The sequence below is a fragment of the Equus caballus genome, chromosome 1, assembly GCF_041296265.1.
Source record: "Equus caballus isolate H_3958 breed thoroughbred chromosome 1, TB-T2T, whole genome shotgun sequence".
Lineage (NCBI taxonomy): Eukaryota > Metazoa > Chordata > Mammalia > Perissodactyla > Equidae > Equus > Equus caballus.
This window is the reverse complement of record NC_091684.1, coordinates 111,191,360-111,210,735: the sequence shown is the minus strand read 5'-3', so window position 1 is coordinate 111,210,735 and position 19,376 is coordinate 111,191,360. Positions and strand designations below refer to the sequence as shown.

At 46.0% G+C, this 19,376-nt stretch overlaps 1 long non-coding RNA gene across 6 annotated transcripts in view; it reads right to left on the bottom strand.

The window, feature by feature from the left end:
- Positions 1–19,376, bottom strand: part of LOC106782133 (uncharacterized) — a 215,642-nt gene that overhangs the window by 188,407 nt on the left and 7,859 nt on the right. For 5 of the 6 annotated variants that reach the window (XR_011438787.1, XR_011438781.1, XR_011438788.1 and 2 more), the window contains exons 3-6: positions 17,477–17,618; positions 16,977–17,130; positions 14,925–15,120; positions 13,641–13,745 (exon numbers count right to left, since the gene is read on the bottom strand). This is a non-coding gene — a long non-coding RNA (uncharacterized lncRNA). Of the gene's footprint in view, positions 1–87; positions 3,321–13,640; positions 13,746–14,924; positions 15,121–16,976; positions 17,131–17,476; positions 17,619–19,376 lie in introns of all 6 variants that reach the window. The other variant, XR_011438792.1, reaches the window with a different exon arrangement.

Below are 19,376 nucleotides of genomic sequence, written 5' to 3'. Positions count from 1 at the left end.
TGAGAGAATAGATGATTTTAACCTCGTTAGCAGCAGCCACCATCCTGAACGCCTGTGAGCCCAGCTCCCGAGTTCCTGCCGGCATACCTGTGGCCGAGGTTGGTGAGACTCTGGGCGGGCTATTTGCTCACTGGAATCCTGTGTATTCTGTGGGCAGGAAGAGTGTCACAGTTAGACCCACACTTCACTGTGAAAATATTCATGCTTCACCAGGAGACAGCGAGAGGGGGTCGGGATAGGAGGGGCAACGGCGGAGAAGTGCCCCTTCAATGAGCTCTAAAGACCAGCAGTGGTGCCCAGCTTCAGCCTCTGAGGAGCATCTCGGGATTTTCAGTTTAACACCAAGATTGCTTCTCACGTCTAGTTGTAGTTTTCCACGATCTCAATATTTGTAAGGAAAACACAGTTTCTGTGGTTTACCCCGTTGGAGAAAATCAAAGAATTAAGAAAAATTCTGGTGAGCTGGGGAGACAGAGCTAACCACTCATGTAATTATACTTGATTCCAGTTCAACGTTAATGGGGAATCTGCCGTGTGCAGGTACCAGGCAACATAATCTGTGCCCTAGCAGCCTGGGCCCCTGTGTTCTCAGGGGCCATTCAGGGCCCTGTGGCCATTTCACACGAGAGAGTTTAACAGAAATTCAGACCCAACTTTTCTCCTCTGTTGCTTGCCTACCTTCCAGCTACTAGGTATTGAAGGGCAAAGAGTGTTTTAGGGGACGGAGTCAGGCTGCCTGGTTGCAATCTTGGCTCCGTGGGGCTCAGTTTCCTCATCTGTAAAATGGGTGACAGCACCTTCCTTATAAGGCTGTCCTGAGGACACGTGAACAGCCCCCTAGAAAGTGCTTAGGCCAGCGCCTGGCGCGTGGGAGCCCTGGGCAGCTCCATCCGTATTATGACTCAAGGAACCTCAATTCCTCCAGTTTCGTATTCTCTCTGCTGGACTTCCTTAGCCATATGATCTAAGGGAATTTCTGCCTCACATAAAATAAATTCTTTTTTAGCCCCACGCTTCTCCCAAAGGAGCCCTTCTCCTGGTTAAACAGTTCTAGTTACCAATGACCACAGTATTGCTTCACTGGCCATAACTTTTCATAAGTTATTGGATCCATTGAAAGTGTTTTTAACTACAAATGCTCTAGTTCTGTTTGATACAAAGTTAATGCAGGCAAGTAATTGCATCTTCTCCATCTATTATTTGCAGAAAGAAATGAGAGTCGCTTAGCACATCCTTATTGTCAAAGGGTTTCTCAGCCCACGCGATTCTGTAGGAAAGGAACTTTCCATTCTTTGCTGAAGATGTCAGCCCCTGGTGAGATGAGGGGGTTGGGCAGAGAGTGGATCAGACGCCATCAATCTCGCAGGGATGACAGACAGCAGACATTTGTCTCCTCGCTCTGCAGTTCAAGCTTCGGGAACACTAGTCCATTCTCCTGCCCAGCCCTTGAATTTTCCTAGGGCTTCCCTGAGAAGTGGCCTCCTTCTCCTTCTCAGCACTCCCACTGCCTCCCGAGGCAGCTCAGCTGGAGAAACAGGAGGAAGAGGAAGGGTGGGCTTGCTGGACCTTGGCTTAGGGGACCCCGAGTATGAGTTTGTTTGTGACAGACGCCGCTGTGGGTAGGAAGTCATTGGTTATTTTGTGGCTGGGAGAAGACTTATAGGTAACAGGAAAGTTCTTTCGATGGCAAACTTGTTAGGGTTATGAGATCATTTAAGGAAAAGAACTTTGAAAGTGGGTGAGTGTCATAGAAATGGAACACTCTCAAACGAGAGCACAGTCAAGTTGGTAAGCTTTCCACGTCAGGACCTTCCCACATAAGCCCTTTTCTAATTTGGTAATAGAATGTTGAATAAAAACCACAGGCTGGTGGAATGATTTGACTTATTCTCACTCTTCACTACTTTCAAATAAATATTAGGTCTGAAGGCAGGAGTTCTGGAAACAGAACCCGTGCACACGCTGTTTTTAGCCCCGTTTGACATGGGAGGAAATTGGGGTTACAGAAATTTGTAGCCGAGGGTGCATGGCTACAAGGCGACAAAGCCAGCACCAGACCAGGTCTGTCCGCCACCTGAGGCTCAGTCAGAGGTAGGCTGGGTAGCTATAGCCCTTTATGTTGCCCAACATAAGGATGAAGGCAGATCCTAAGCTTTTCCTTCACCAGGACACTTTCTTCTTAGGGCCGATATTGACAGAACGCAGCATTTTGCTTTAAAGGGTAGCACCTCTTCTGCCAGGATGTCCCACAGCATCTTGCCTTCTCTCCCCTCTGCCCCTGGGCTAGGGCAGCCTTGGGAGGGCAGGAGAGGTCCTGGTCAGGTTGGGTTCCAGCATCCAGCTCACTGCAGGCATATGCCCTCTGCCGCTGGGGGACGCTCTGTGAAGTTCACTGTGCATCCTTTGGGAGAGGCAGGCTGTGCTTCAAACAAGCCTGTGGGCTCCGCCCCGAGGATGGTTCCAGGGCACAGTTTGTGCTCACTTTCTGCCCAGGCTCTAGATTTAATGCCTCGCTTCCCCAAGTGTGTCACACACTAGATGACTTGGGGTGGTACAATGGAAACATTTTTATGGCAGTTATGTATTATTGTAATGCATATTAGTTCTGCATATCCTCGATAACCTGTGATTTCACAGATATTGCTTAGGACAAGAATAATTTTATAGATATCTCTAACACGTTATCTGCTGTACAACAGCTGATGTATCTGCCACCCCCACGTCCCCAGTGAGGTGCACACTGCAGCAAGAATATACGATTCAGATTACCCTCCTAGGTATGAGAAAGCGGGGGAAGAAATAACATTTCGGAGGTGACTTAGCGTGTAGGATGATAACGTAGGAGGGAGGTGAGGAGCAGGTATTCTGGAGTCAAACTGCCTGGACTGGAAATGCTGTGTGACCTTGGGCACGTTACTAAACTTGTCTGTATTACTTGAAAGGTTGAGCCACTAAAATCTGAGGGGTCCTTTGTCACTGCAGCTCACATTACCCTCATACAGCTGCAGCAAAGGATTTTCTTCTCCACTGTGAATTTACTCATTTGAAGGACATAAAGTTATCAAAACTAAAATCATGTGTTTATAACATTGAATATCTTACTGTTATTGCAAAGAATAAAATAATGTAGCATGTTCAAACCAGGACAATTTTGAAAGAATTTTCTTCCTAATCAAAATCTTCAGAGTTATCAAAGAGGCCACTGGTGGACTCAAAAGGTGGCTCTCCGAGCGGGCACAGGACTGCTGCCCTCGGGCTGTGCTGCCTCCTCAGCCGGTGACCAGATCTGCACCAGAAGCCAAGATTTCACGGTCACGGACCTACCGACAGAGAAGGTGTAATTTCAGGTCATAAGGATGTCACCTTAAAATGAACATGGCTTCTACTATTCTGCCTTACACTAAGGACATTTCTTGTCAACAAACAGTTTACTGTATTCTTGTTTTAAGCTAGAAAAAAGTTTAATAGTAATTTTTCAAGTTAATAACATACAGTCTCCTCTTAAGAAAACGAATGAAAGCAAAAGGTTATATAACCTTTTCAAAAATAGTTATTTTTCTGATTGCAGAAGCAATATATGTTTATTTTAGTAAATTTGGAAAATACAGAAAAGTACAAAGTAAAGAATTTTAAATTGCTTATGGTCCAACGAATCAGGAAGTGCGTGTGTAGAGACATACACGTGTGTGTGTTACCATTTTATTTTTTCTGTCCAAAATTGAAGTCATACATACGTTCTATTTTGTAACTCTCTGGTTTTCACTTGCCATATTGCAAATGTTTCCCATTTCACGATTCTCCTACATTATTTTCAAACCTTCGCTGCCAATCCCGCACCTGCCTTCCCCCCTCCTCACTTGAAGCAGACGGCTTCACCTCTTCCTTCTCGGAAAAAATAGAAACAGCAGAAAGCAGTAACTCCTTCATTTTCCTGTTACTAAACCTGCAAACCTCCCACACCCGCACACACGCTTTTGTGTTTCCCTTTGAGATGACAGAGAAGGCAATTCTTTGCTAGCTCAACTGGGCTCTCCTGAATCTGCTTTGGGTCCCCCCTTCCCCCACCTGGCCAAGGTCCCCGCTAAGCTCTAGGTGGGCAGATCCAGCAGCCTTCCAGCCTCTTCTCACGAATGCTTCAAATGCACCTCAAAACCCATATTTCCTAAGCAAACCCACGACTCCTCCCCAAGCCTGATTCTCGTTCAGTGTTCTCTGCCGTACAGTTGTAGATGCAAGAAACCCAGACGTCATCCTCGATGTCTCCCTCTCACTCATTCAATATCCAATTGGTCCGTCCAAATTCATTTTCCAGGTATCTCTTAAATTCATCTGCTTAGGTCCATCTCCATCACCCACTGCCTCCCTGTCTCTCACCTGCACCCTTAAATGGCCGATTACTGGTCTACCCTCATCCACTATGCCCTCCTCCTAGCCATTCTCCAAACTACAGAGAGGCTAAGAGATCCTTTTTCATATGTTAACTAATGCCACTCCCTGGCTCAGAGGCTTCCCATTACTCTTAGCATAAAGGTTTTCAACCCGGCTTCCTTGAGTCTGCATGACCTGGCTGGTGCACTCCTCTCTAGGCTCATCTCACCCTGTACTGCTTCGAGCTCTCTGCATCCCAGCCACCCATCCTAGTCATCTTTCCATTCCTCATACTGTTTCTGCTCTGGCTCACCACCAGACCTTTGCATACACTGTTTCCCCTGTCTAGAAGGTTCTTTTTCTCCTTTTTTCTAGCAACCTCTTTTTAAGTACCTCTTCTTCAAGGAAACCTTTCTTGACCTCTTTTACTAGGTCAAATCCTGCTACTGTTGGCTCTCAAGTTACCTCCCACTCATAGCACATGTTACACCTATACTTTATGCTTGTTTGTGAGTTCGAGGTTCATCCCCACTAGATTCGGAGCTCCTCAGGGGCAGGAGTCATGTCTGATTTGTGCATGTTTATATCCCCAGCATTTAGTTCAAGGTCAACCACATGATGTCACTTAGTAAACGTTTGAGGATAAATGAATGAAAGATACATTGAACTCTAAGACTGAACTCAACATCTTCTCCCTGACCGGTGGTTTTCATCCAGCATTTCCACTCCCAGAGAATGACACCACCACCCATCCAGTAGTATAGTCAGATGCCTGAAACTAGTCTATTAGGGTTGAATTGTGTCTTCCATGCCAAAAAGATATGCTGAAGTGCTAACCCCCAATATCTCAGAATGTGACCTTATTTGGAGACAGGGTCATTGCAGATGTAATTAGTTAGGTTAAGATGAGGTCATACTGGAGTAGGTCATACTAGGTGGGCCCTTAATCCAATATGACTGGTATCATCATAGAAAGGGGAAATTTGGACACAGAGAGACACACAGGGAGAAGGCCATGTGAACACAAAGACAGGGATCAGGGTGATGCTTCCACAAGCCAAGAAATGCCAAAGATTGCCAGAAATCACCAGAACCTAGGGGAGAAGCCTGGAACAGATTCTCCTCAGAACCCTCAGAAGGAACCAGCTCTGCCGACACCTTGATTTTGGACTTCTAGCCTTCAGATTTGTGAGACAGTAAATTTCTGTTGTTTTATGCCACTTAGTTTGTGGTATTTTGTTACTGAGCCCTAGGAAATGATTACATAGTCCTTTACCCTTCATTCCCTCTTATACCATCCCCTACCCCAACAATATCCAATCCATAACCATGTCTCATCACTTTAGCCTCCTAAATATCTCTCCAATTCACTTACTTCTTGTAATCTTCACTCTACCACTGGTTTCAGACGCCCCTCATCCCTCCTGAACTACTGCACTGGTGTCCTAGCTGCTCTCTCCACACTGCTCTGCCCACTGGAAACTTTTTTCCATGCTGCAGCCACAGCGATCTTTCTGCAAATCTGATTTTGTTACACAGCCCTTACTCCCCTTGCCCCCTACTCCTGGCCACATTGAACCTGCCTGTTCCTCTTGGAATACAGACCAGACTCTTGACATTACCCAGAAGGCCTCAGGCCTGGGCCCTGCTGTCCTTTCAGCCGTCTGCAGCCCTCCCCCTCTGCACTCTAGCTGTCGCCTGCCTCCTTTGTTTTCCTGGACAAGCCATGCTCTGGGCCTTTGCAATGAGCATGGCAGCCCCTCTGCCTGCCTGCATTTTCCTCACTCCATTCATTCCTCATGTTTCTCTGGTTCATCCTTCAGATCACAGTCCAAAGACCGTTGTTTTTTAGAGAAAGCTTCCCCCATCCCTGGATGAGGTTAAGTGCCACCGATACACCCTCTCTTCATATCCCATCATTTTCCATTGTGCCACTTGCCATGATTTGAGACTCGCACTTATTTCTGCCTTATCTGACTATATCTTTAAGCTTCCTTAGGGCACGGATCATGTCTGTTTTGCTCACCCTTGATCTCCACCAGTCAGCATAGGACCCACAGACAACTATAGAAAGAAGAATGAAGAAAGATTAGTTTGTTAAAGTGTAAATAAGCCATAATGTATTTGACCAATCTTAAGTCCGGCTGTTTAGACTTTTTCCATTGTTTCACAAATGTAGCAACACTGTGAGGAATCGCAGAGGATTCCTTGTGCAAATATCTAATCATTTCCTTAGGACAGATTATTGAGAGGAACTGATTGCTCAAAGATCTTGAAGCTCTTACCTAATTGTTTAGAATTTCTCCAAGTGGGAAAGTGTTAACCAGAAGCATATGAAAGAGAGAGAGGGAAAGAAGGAGAGGGGCAGAGAGAGAGAGAGAGAGAGAAGGAAGGAAGGAAGGGAGGGAGGGAGGGAGGGAAGGAGGGAGGGAGGAAAGAGGAAGGAGAGAGAAGAAAAAAGGGGAGAAAGAAGGAAAGAAGAGAAAGACCACCACCTAAATTAACGAGCCTTTGTCTCCTGAAGAAGGTCTTTGCTGAGATTGCTGCCCAACCAGTTTCCTAGACCCACTCTCTCTGTATCCCTGCCAAGCCATCCCTGGGAAAGGCAAAGTTAGACACTCTCAAATCCCGAGGTTTAAGATGATAAAGACCCTCAGAGGCAGGGGCAAAGCAGTTCAGGGCTTTTTGTTCCCCTGCCCCTTTGTTCCAGCGACTTCTCCCATCTCAAAGGATTTTCAACCGCACCGAGGCCTGACACTTTGCCCATCCTGGTTCTCACAGCCTTCTCCAAGGACAGACAAAGCAATGTTGGCACTGAGGAGGGCCCGCAATAAAGGGGACTGAGAAAGAAGAAAGCACCGGGCGAGTCTGGCCGGGCCCAGTATGTTCAGTTGCTGCAGCAACTGAAAGTTAAACAATGAAGAGGGGAGGGGACAGCCATTTTCCTCACTCGGTCCAGTTGTCATGGATACTGGGATTTTAGAAGTAAAGGGGTGAAGGGTTTTCTTTACAAACAGTGCCTTTTTTCGCTTCCTTGGCCTGTGTCCTTGCTCTGGGTTATGGACCTTTCATTCTGAGTCTCGCTGTAAGGAGGCTAGGAAAGAGGGGTAACGGCAGGATACTTTCAGTAAAGGTGACCTCCAGCCAGCAGCTCTAAGGTCCATTCCTGCCTAAAGTGAGGCAGAAAGGACTAGACTTTAATGGAAATTTCCATCCGCTGAGCTCTCCCCACCCACCTTGTAGGAAGGCTGTCTCTCCCCTTGACCTCTTTCCTCCCAACGTTCTGACTCTCCCAGGAGTGTTCACACATGGCAGCAGCCTAAGGTTTCGGCTTTGATTCCCAACCCCCAGAGACCCCTAGTCACTTCCCTCCCTGCTTCCCCCTCCAGGACTTTGCAGGAGGAACACAGCCCAGCCCTCCTAAGATGTTGCACGTTGTCTCCCAGCCTCTGGACCCCAAGACAGCATCAGACCTGGCCATGTCCTGCTGAGCTGTTCAGCAGAGTACAGTGAGGTCACCAACTTTAGTGACCGCAAGTCGAGGCTCAGCTCGGCCACGTACCAGAATGACCTTGGACAGGGTACTGAATCTCTCTGAGTCTTACTTCTACATCTGGTAAAACACAGGTTATAATATTTACCCCGTGGCATTGCTGAAGGTATTAAGTGAGAGACTGTATGCCATCCTGGGACTCATCGCAGACACTGTGAACATGCTGGTGGCCTTGCCCACGTCCTCACCACCCACTCCCTCCTTGTCTACACATACACTCACACGGTCTCACACACTTTCACACACTCTCTCACACTCAGACATTCACACTCACACAATCACACATACTTACACAATCACATTCACAAATATATGTACTCACTCTCACACACATTCTCTCACATACACACTTATACACTCTCACACACTCAAATGCTCTCACACATTCATTTACACATAGCTTTCCATTTTCGACCTAAAGTGAAAGATGCCGCAATGTTTTATTTTAGTCTTTATCAAGCAAGAGGGAGTACAGCTGTGTGGTATAAGCAATTCCATCTGTCCATCTGTCCATCCGTCCATTCAGCCAACAACACTTACTGAGGGTCTAACATGTGCCAAACACTGAAGTCATAAAGGGCCACCAGGCAAAGCCACCGGCCACCAGCTCGTGTCTGCCAGGCTGCTCTGCTGATGGGACTCAGGGTGTCCCCGAGACACCCCCTCAGCATCCGTGCGCCTTCTCTCCCAATACCTGGCAACACAGGCTGAAGCACAGGTCACAAGGACTGCTCGCGTTTGGACCAGGGCAAGGATGGGCTCATGGCACTGTGCTTGCTTCGGGCATCCTACAGGCTGGAGCTCGCCTGCTCTTCAGCAGAGTCAGGTAAGTCAAATCGACCCCAGTATCTCACAAACGTTTGGAACGAATGTGGGAAACCCTTCCAGGCTATGATCTGACCTCCAAGGACAGTCTGGTTTTTCCTCTGCCTGTCCTGCACTGCGTGGGGACCAACGGGCTCCACTCCTCACCCTCGGTGCCTGGGAAGTGGGTCCAGGGACTGCCAGCGTGGAGCAGAGGTCCCTCACCACTTGTCTGTATGGGATTTGAGCCACCAGCCATGTCAATGTTGCTTCCCAGCCTGGCTGGTCCTGTTTAACACAGTAAGACGAAGGAGTCAAATATGTCACCCCAACTCACATGGTGTGTGACTCGGAGTGGGTCAACCTCCCTAACACTTAGCTTCCTCATCTTTAAAATGGGAATAATAACTTACCTATCTCGTAGAGTTGGTGTGAGGATTCAAAAACACATGTGAACCGTTTTTGCCTGACAAATGTTAAGTACTCATAAACAATGGCTTTACTTTTTATTGGAATTACTATTCTGGCTCTAGCTATGCAAAAATCATATATATGCATACTAAAAGGAACTAGAATGAGTCACAGAAAATTGAAATCTGTAGATTTGTTTAGAGTAATAGGATTGCACGTTTTTTACCTTAATGTCCATTTTAACATTGTTCCAATATTTCCACAAGAAATAAAAATTAAAATCATAAACACAGGTATGTGAAGTCTGATTTACAGTAACCTCATAAACAAAATATTTTACTTCAAATTCTTCTATTTGTGTGCATGACACACAGCATTAACATCTCCTAAAAGGACAGAAGGCAGCCCCTAGAAGCATCCATTGAACATCAGATGAAAACATCGGACGACAACATCAGAAGCTTATCCAGACCCCCAAATCCAAAGAATTAATTCCATAGTAATGGAAAATTCATCCATAAACTTAGCAATAATTTCACCTGTATACCTCGCTATGTCCTGAACAGAGCCTGCCAGATGCTTGCCGTCAAGCATAAGGGCCATCCCAGATTATCCTAGGGCTACAGGTAGGCAGCCATTAAGTTCTCAACTGGGTCGTCCTAACTATGAGCTGTACAAGCAAGCAGGACAGTTGGAGATGGAGTTATTGGGCAAGAAGGAAAACTTTTGTTCCATCTTGAAGAATGAACAGAAGCCATTGTTCTCATCCTGGAGAGCATCCGAGCATTCACATTTAACTTTCAGCCATTCACACAGTGCACTGAGCATGGAAGAAAACACAAAATAAATATTAATGAAATGAACTGAATTGTCAAATTAATTCCCAGGATTTCAGAATGAAAGAGATCTGCACAGCCATTGTCTACCTGCATCCATTTAGAGAAAATATGCTTGCATCTATTGACAAACAAAGGCAGAAATCAGGGGCAGATCTTCTTTTCAAAAAAAGTTGCAGAGATGTTGGGAATAACTTTTAACACATACAAGGGGGTGTTTACCATGAGCCAGACACTGTCCTGAGCACTTCCCGTGGATTATCCCATTTAATCATCATAAACTATGATGCGTAGATGAGGGCACAGAGATATAGAGAAGGGAAAAAGAAAATATTAGGTATTATTATGAGGGCAACAGCCGGAATTTGTTTCCCTGATAGCGTGATTCCATAGCAGAGAAATAAGAAATAGAGCCAGGAGAGCAGTTTGGGCTAAAGTCAGGAGGCTCCTGGTTGTAGGTCATGGGAATCTGAAGTTCTGTTGGGAGTAATCGAGGTCTTAGAGTAGGTAAGCAAAGCAATATGCTAAGATTTCTTTCAGATCTTAAGAAAGCAAGTAGAACTGGAAATGAAGAGAGTAGAAGCCCCTTAAGAAAACACTAAGGAAAGAGCCAGCATCACCATCCCCATCTTCATGGATCTCCATCCCCAGATCCACTGCCCTCTGACCCTCACAGCACCCACAAGGAAGGAATTACTATCTCCATCTGATGCCTTATTATCTGTCGTGGGGGTGTTTTTAAACTAGCACCCCAGATAAACTATTGCTCCAAACAATTCTGACACAGGGAGCTGCTAGTATCTGAAGAACACTGGCTCTCAGAGAGATGATGGTTCCTGTATCCCCAGCCAAGACCTTGCTTTTCTTTCTCTCCACTTGTTCATTCCCCCTGCCCTCAGAGTCTCAGCGGAAGCCCCAGCCCCCTGGCAGCACGTTTCCTTCGACCCGGCAGTATTTACCATAGCAGTCACCATGATCCCTTCTGTACCTCTAGACTGATGAGGCCTTGGGATAAAAATAATTCACCCAAGCTTATCAATAGAGAAACTGCGACTTGGCTAAGTTCAATGCTTTAACAACATCTCAACTTTCGCAAGTTTCCCAGCTCGGCACCAGTCCTGCTTCTGCATGGTGGTGCCTCGTATCCACCTGGCTGTCAGCTTGATGCAAGCCCACCATTCCGAGTGTCTGACTGTGCGTTCAGCTTCTGGGTGACTGGCCTCAAATCAGGGTGGAACAATAGGCAGGGTGTGTGCGGCTCGGTCCCCAGGGACTGTCCCTCAGCACCCGCTCCAAAGACCCCCCATTAGTCACAGAATGCCCGCCCACTGCTGTGCACGGTAATCCAAATTGGGTTCAAGCCCCCGGCCTCCGTGCTGCATTGTAATGCTATATTTTTTATTCAGCACAGGATCAGAGAGCCGCTAAGACCTCACGTTGCCAACATAAAAGAAGAAGAAAGATTTCGCTAATCCCGATGAAAATGAATTCTTCTTATTTTTTCCTAAAAAAGGAAAACACGAGGGTATTACATTGGCCTCTCAAACAAACAGAAAAATCCCTGCCATCCTGAGATGGTTAAAACAGGCAGCTCCACGAGTCCACACAAAGAACGGCAATGACACACCCCTTCACCTCTCCCCGGCTTGTTTTCTTTTCCTGGATATTCCAGCTGTTTTTTCCTGGGGTGCTTTTGGGTATGATAATCCCACTAGCCTTGAAATAGAGTATCAGAGAGGAAGCAGGGTCAGAGGGGGGAAGATGTTCACAGGACTGGAGTGAAGAGAAGAGAGCTAAGGGAAAGAGTCTGCAAGGAAAACCGTGCCCTAAAATCGGCCAGGTTTTTATGAAAGAATCTGAGAGTTTTGGAGCCAGGAGTGACCGTGAAGATAACTAGTCAGACCTTCTCATTAAACATACACATACACGCATACCCATACACACACACACACACGTACATACACATATACACACGTGTGCATATATACACATACATGCACACGTATATGCACACACGTACACATACACACACCCATACACACACAAGGCAAGTGAGGCCGAGAGGGCTTTGACTTGTCCAAGGAAACGGATGCTGCATTTAGGGCTATAGGTTAAGAGGAGCGGGGACTGTAACCCACCAATCTGTCTCGGAAGAGCCTCCTGTAAGTTTCAGCAAACATCTCCTGGTGAGCAAAGACCCTGAGGACCCCGCTTGATCCCGTCAACACTCACCACTCCTCTGCCCTCTACAAAGCTCTCTCGCTGACTCATTTGTTCACTTACACACATCCGAGCAACAACTGAACCAGGTACTGTAGGGGGCCGCACACTCTGGTCCAGGGGCCAAATCCAACCTGCTGCCTGGTTTTGTACGGCTCACGAGCTAAGAATGGTTTCACACTTTTTAAGAGTTGGAAAAATAGGTGCTTTTTAAGACTAATATTTCATAACACATGAAAATTATATAAAATTCCAATTTGGGTGCCCACAAATAAAGTTTGACTAGAACACAGGCACACAGTGTATTTCTGTATGGTCTAAGGCTGCTCCCACAACATAGCAGCAGAGTTGAGTACGTGCAGCAAACATGGCACGGTCTGCAAAGCCTAAAACATTTACTCTCTGGCCCTTCGCAGAAGAAGTTTGCCTTTGCCGACCCCTGGTAGTGAGAGGAGTCTTTGACACTGTGGGTTTGTAGATCTACAAAGTCCTCCACTTTGCCGACACTACAATTGGAGCTCCAGCCCAAGGCCACCTCTTAGGGGCTATGCAACCTGGGCTAATTTATGAGCATCTCTATGCTTTGGTTCCTTCATCTGTAAAATGGAAATCATGTTTATTCCAAAAGTATAATTGAAACCCAACTGATGTCAAACAAGGTCACCCCGCCCTCTGAGATTTAAATAGCATTGGTTCAAGTTCAACCACATGTCCTCTTCAACATTCCCAGGGCCTTGCATTCTCTTGGTCACTTCGGCTCCAAATTCCAGCTCTTCTCAAACTTTGATCTCACTCATCTCCCCACTTCCTTTTCATTTCCATATTATACAGGAACAATCTAGTTTACCACCTTGATGCCTACATTTCCATGGTCATAGATTCCATGTTTTTGCTAAAGAAAAGGCCCCTCGCTCTGTATCTCGCCCTTAGAAGCCCAGAACAACTATCAGAGCTTAAACATACTTTCTCCCTACCCCAGCAACCTCTACATGTATATTCAGTGTCCCACTGATACGAATTCTGTCACCACCTCCCCATTAGATGATAGAAGCACTATCAGTAGGCTTGGGGTTTACTTGCTTTTTCTCTCTATTAAAGTATATAAAGTAGCTATCATACTGCTTGAGACATAAAAAGAACTAATAAATGCTTTCCTTTCTATGGTTTTCCCCCTTAAAAAACACAGACAAAATACAAAACGTGTAACAATATATATTGCACACGTGGATTGTGAACACAGACTTGCCCACAGTGAAATTCTCCATCTGAAGTATGTATAAGGGGAAGGGGGGACAAGACTGTGCTAGGGAACACCACCTAGGACAAGGTGGCAGATTTCTCTTTCTTAGGGTCTCTTGTGAGGTTATAGTCAAAACATCGGCCTAGGCTACAGTCATCTGAAGGCTCGACTGGGGCTGAAGGACTTACTTCCAAGATGGCACACTCACATTGGTATTGGCAGGAGGCCTCAGTTCCTCACACAGTCTTCTCCAGGGGGTTGCTGATGACATGGCTTCCCTTCAGGTGGGTGATCCAAGAGAAAGAGAGAGAACCTAAAACAAAAGCTGTGGTATTTTATGACCTAATCTTAGAATGACATACCATACCATCCATTCTGCCATGTTCCATTGGTCACACAGACCAATCCTGGTACAACACAGGAGACTACACAAGGATGTGAGAGACAGACTGACGACCTGCTTTTGGGACGCTTGAGACTCTTTGAGTCCTTCCAATACATTCTTGTTTCTTACTTAAGCTAGTTTGCATGTTTTACTATAACTTGCAACCCAAAGAGCCTCGAATAAGATGGAATTCTGAGACTAATGCTCTGTATTTCTACCTCTGAGAAAGAGAAAAGAAATCCTTTCCACATAATTATTGTGAAGCTAATAGTACAAACCAAAAGCAAACAATGAACAACTTGGCATTATGGTTACTTTTGCTGTAACGAATTATCTCACAATTTAGTGGCTTAAAATAACCATTTTATTTCGTTCACAGTTTTCTGGAATTCAGGAAAAACTCAGCTAGGCAGTTCTCGTTTGGGGTCTGTCATGCTGTTGCAGCCAGACGTGTGTTGGGGCTTCAATCATCTGACTTCAGTCTGGCTTCACTGGGCTGAATATGTAAGATGGCTCACTCCCGTGGCTAGCAATTGATGCAGGCTGTCCACTGGGAGCTCAGTTGGGGCTGTCAAACAAAGCGACTACCTGTGGCTTCTCCAGCATGGCAAGCTCAGGTAACTGGACTTCTTACATGTTGGCTGCTTCCCCCCAGAGCAAGCATCCCAAGAACCAGGTGGAAGCTGCATAGCCTTTTCTGACCTAACCTTAGAAGTCATACAGCATCATTTCTACTGCGTACTGTTGGTTAAAACCAAGTCAATAAAGTCAACCCAGATTCAAAGAGAAGGAACGTAGACCCCATTTCTCAATGGATATGGCCAGAGACAGCTGATTATCCCAAACATTAGACCTATCCATGCCAAGCTCTCATGGGAGAAACGATGCCTCCGACATAAAAGTGATTAGGGAGTGATCTCCTCAGTTAGAGTGTAAACAGCCTTAACTAGAAGAAACTGTCCATCTGCTGGCCCAGGACATCTTTCCTTCTGGAAACTTAAAGAGATCTCCCAAACCACTTTTATCAGGACACCTTTTCAGATTCAAGTAACAGAAAACTCAAGTCAAACTACCATAAACAATAAAGAAATTTATTGACTCATATACCTGGAAATTCCAACAGAATGGCGGTTTTTAGAGTTGGCTTAATTCAGCGGTTCTGCATACATTTCTCAATCCTTCTCTGGCCCGTCCCTCTTTCATCCTAGCTGGATAGCAAGAAAGTTGCAGCCGGTCTGGCTCTCCTCCATTGTTGCATGACCATTTCCAGAGATAAAGAGACCGAGTTCCTTCTAGACATTGTCTGGAAGAATGCAGATAAATTTTTTAAATGCCCATAGTTAGCCTCTCTCCATATATTATTAGACCAAATTGGGTTATATGGCCAACCCTAGGCAGTCACTGGGGAGAGGAATGGAGTAACTCTTTAACCAACCAGGCTCACCCCTAATCCCTACGAATGGGCTTATCTTCCATGCATGGAGGAAGAGAGGATACCCCATCAAAATTAGGATTTTGTTAGAATTGAGGAAATGGGAAATGGGTGCTAAGGAAACAATCAACAATGTCTACTACGCTGCACTACAGAAAAGGAATTCCTAAAACATCTAAATCAAGTGTAATCTGTCTTTTGCTGTCTTTTTTCCCCATGTGCAAATACAGAATCATTTCTCTGAAAATCTGTCCCCAAATAATTCTAGAAGTCTCCAGAAAGCAACTCACATGAGATTATAAACTAGTTCAGTGAGTTACCAGTGCCATCTGCAACTTTCTCCTGCTGGGTTCCACGGGTCTGCCAGCCATTGCCACCAGTTCTGCGCCTGCCAGGCATGTCTACCTCCCTCCAGAGCCCATGTTCAGTGGCCACTTGCAATGCTGGAAGAATGTTCTCTGCCCTACTGGGAAGACAGCAAAGCAGTGCTGCTTGGCCCCCAGTATGGCATCAGGATTTGCTAAGAGATAAGTTTCATATTTTATTTATCATATCCCCTTGCCCCTGACCCAACCCAGGTCCTCCATGTTCATCGAACACAGCATTCCTTGCAGGTCTAGCCCAGGAGATAATCGGAATGACAAACTCTACACTGTGCTCAGCATCGCCTCCTCCTGAACTCAATAACTGAATTTTTTTTCTAATCACATTTGTCATTTCTGCCTCCCTCGTCCTTTAAGGTAAGTTCTCTCCTAGGAGGCCCCTTAACCCTCTTGCAAATATCCTTCTAATGGACCAACTCACCAGCTTGCCAGGCATCCCAGGCATTTGTGACCCCAGTTATCCAGCTTCATCTAGAGCAGAAACTCCTAACTTGAAATCCAGCCAACAACATCAACTGAGAGTGATTTCTTCTCTCTTCATCTCCCCTTTTGCAATCTATGATCCAGTCATACCTAAGCACTCCATCCATGGGGATGGAGAATGCCATGCTCGTAGGTGCCACCTTATCCTCATATGTGTCACCTCATATGTCTCAAACTTCTGAATTTCTCATATGCTACTCTCTTTACCAATTACACTCTCTTTAGCTGGCTCTTTCACCTTGCAAATTCCTGCACATCCATCAAGACTTGGCTCTGTACCTCCCATGAGTGACATCAGAAATAGACGTGAAGGGTTTATAAAATTTACTTCAGTGGCTCTCAAAGCATTCAAATTGGAAGATATCAGGCTACCAAGAGTTAAGAGGAACAAAAAACAGCACTGCCCTTGGGTCTATTCTAGAACAGGCTTTCTGAGCATTTCCCTGGACAGACCACATCACCAGGGCACTGACACTGGCCAGCTTCTGCTAATCACAGGCAAAACGCTACCCTTCCACATCTCTTAGCATCCTCAAGATCCTTCTACCCACTGAGCTGCCCAGCTCACCATGCACTCCCAGGACTGCCAGGTAGTCTCTCTCCCATGGCTTGGTGCAGAGAATCAGATTTGGAGTATCTCCCAAATGAATTGGGGTTTTGTTCCTTCCAACCTGTGTTGAAATTTACAAGACTAAAACAAAGGCACTCACTGTGCCCTGGACTTGGCTCTGCTCGGGACACTAATTACCCAATGACAGCACACGTGGGAGAAAGTGGCCAACTCTGATTAAGGAGCCCCATGGGAGGGCGCTGAGGACAATCTTTGCTTTTTCTTTCTAAAGTTGCCTTTGTCTCTATTACCAGTGGCCACTCTGCTTCCGTGCTGCTGGGCATTTGTAGGTACAAGTGAGTTGCGGGATGGACACCACGCTGGAGCAAGAGACCTTGATGCACTACCACGTGCTGAGGCTGTGCAAGATTCTCTTTGTACACGAGCACTGTTCTTCCAACAGTTCTGCAAAATAAGCATTATTATTATCCCCACATGAAAGATGAAGGATCAAGAGCCTAAAGCTGCAAAATCAGAGGGAGACTAAGTTGGATTACAACCCAGTTCTGCTAAAAAGCCATTGCCCATGCTTCCAGAAGAAACTAGAAAGTATGGCTCTTTCCAAATCATAGAATCATGGCATTTTACAGCTGGAAAGGATCTTTCTAAAGACCACATTCAGCCTAGGCCCAAAGCAGTGAAGGGACCTGACCAAAAACACACTTCTAACAGGTTGACTGGCACAGACCTGGAGCCGGGATCCCCGACTTTGAGGCCAGCGCTCTTGGCTCTTTCCCATCTACTTGCTCACCTGTCATTGTCATGGACTTCTCAAGGGCCTCTCCTCACTGATCGCTGACCAGACTGGTCTGTGCTGAACTGGCAGATTTAATCCATTCTGGGGTAGCTATCATCTCGGTGACAGCAGCCAAAAACAAGTAGCAATTTTCCAGCTGCAGAAGGAAGAATCTATAAATAAGTTGCAACTGGGGATATTTGCAAGATGGAAAAATAGCCATCTCTTTTTTTGCCAGCTGGAGTAACTTTGGAGTAACCCCTGGAGATCGTAACTTACTCCCACTGAATACAAGGCACTCGGCAATGTGCTGCAGGAGCTCAGAAAGCTAGCGTGCCCAAGGCCTCGTGGTCACTTAGTGAGGTGCCTTCCTCAGTGCTCACCATCAGCGCAGCAGTGTGGCGAGTTGGGGTTCATACAGAGAGCTCAGGTACATGGAAACACAACCAAGGGTCTTGCGATTGGAGGGAAAACCAAAACCACAATGAAATGAACAAGGACTAGCCCCCTTCCCCAAGGCTGAGGAAATCAGATTGAACCAGACGAAAATCAGGCAGCAAGCCAAACCCTCTCTACCTTGCTGGGGAATCCCTCTTTGTTGCATTTCCATGGGGATGGGTACCCTAGGTACCAAGCAAGTAGATTGACTCCTGGGAGATATTTCTCCTCTGAAAGTAATGAACGATGGGGAGGCAGGCAAGGTAACCAGGAGTGGAGAAAGGTACCACTTCCAAGACTGGAGGCAGAGAATTAAAACCCTCTGTACCAGAAGCAGGAAATATTGAGGTCAAACTTTACTAAATTCTCCAAGAGAATAAAATACAGGATGGAAAAATAGCCATCCTAAAGAGACTTCCTTTTTTTAATCCACAAGGGGCGAGATAAGCAACAAAGGTCTTAATTTGTAGTAAGAAACACTGAGTTTCAACATCAATCATAATGGAAAGAGTGACAAAATTTAAATCAGTTCAATTCAGTCAAACCAGAGAGCACTGGGGCTTAAAGTTCACGCAGCATTCGATCGCTTGGGTTTAAATTTTGATTCAAGCCCCTGGAAGAAACCTGACTATATCAGGGAATAAGCACCCCACAACTCAGCTTCACCCACTGCATGAGAGTCACGGCACTGGTGTCCCCACATATTGTTGCTAGAATGAGGCACTAGGACATTTAGTGTTTACAGCACCGTGGTCAGTATTCTGAGCATTCTCCATGTTTATCTCAGTTAAGCCTCATGACAACTCTGTGAGGTAGTTACTCCTATCACACACACACACACACACACACACACACGTTGCACAGAAAAGGAAACAGAGGCATGACATGCCCACCATCACCCAATGGTAAACAGGATTTGAACCCAGGCAGCCTGAGACTGAATTCTGTGTCGCCACCACGCTGTCTGTCATTCACGTAAATGTTCACTAGCACCTAGCAAGCTCTTGGTGGCCCTCAGCTTCAGTATTGTTCTGATAGGCCCTGAGATGTTAGAAATCACTGCCAAGAGAGGCCTCTCTGCAAATTTGGCTGGGACACTGAGAACAGGGCTGTCCAGAGACCAACAGACTCACTTATGGCAGCACAGGGTCCTATCCAGCCACCAGATGCAGAGTCATCTCTCTTTAAGCCGAGTCTCTGAAGCAAGGTAGACACAACACACAGAATGCAGGGGGGCCAACCAGAGCTACAGAGATGATTCTTTACTTTGAAGTCTTGGCATGAGTTTGCAACTTCATCTTAAAGATCAAGTTAGATTCCACCCAAAGCATTGACCACGTGTGTTCCTAGGAGAGTGACGTGTCTTTTGATGTTTAAACCAACAAGTGACTTCCTGATGGAACACCAGCTGTGCCCTCCCACAGACTCTCCCTTCTTTACATTCGTAGGGTCTCAGCTGGTGGCAATGACTTAGGGG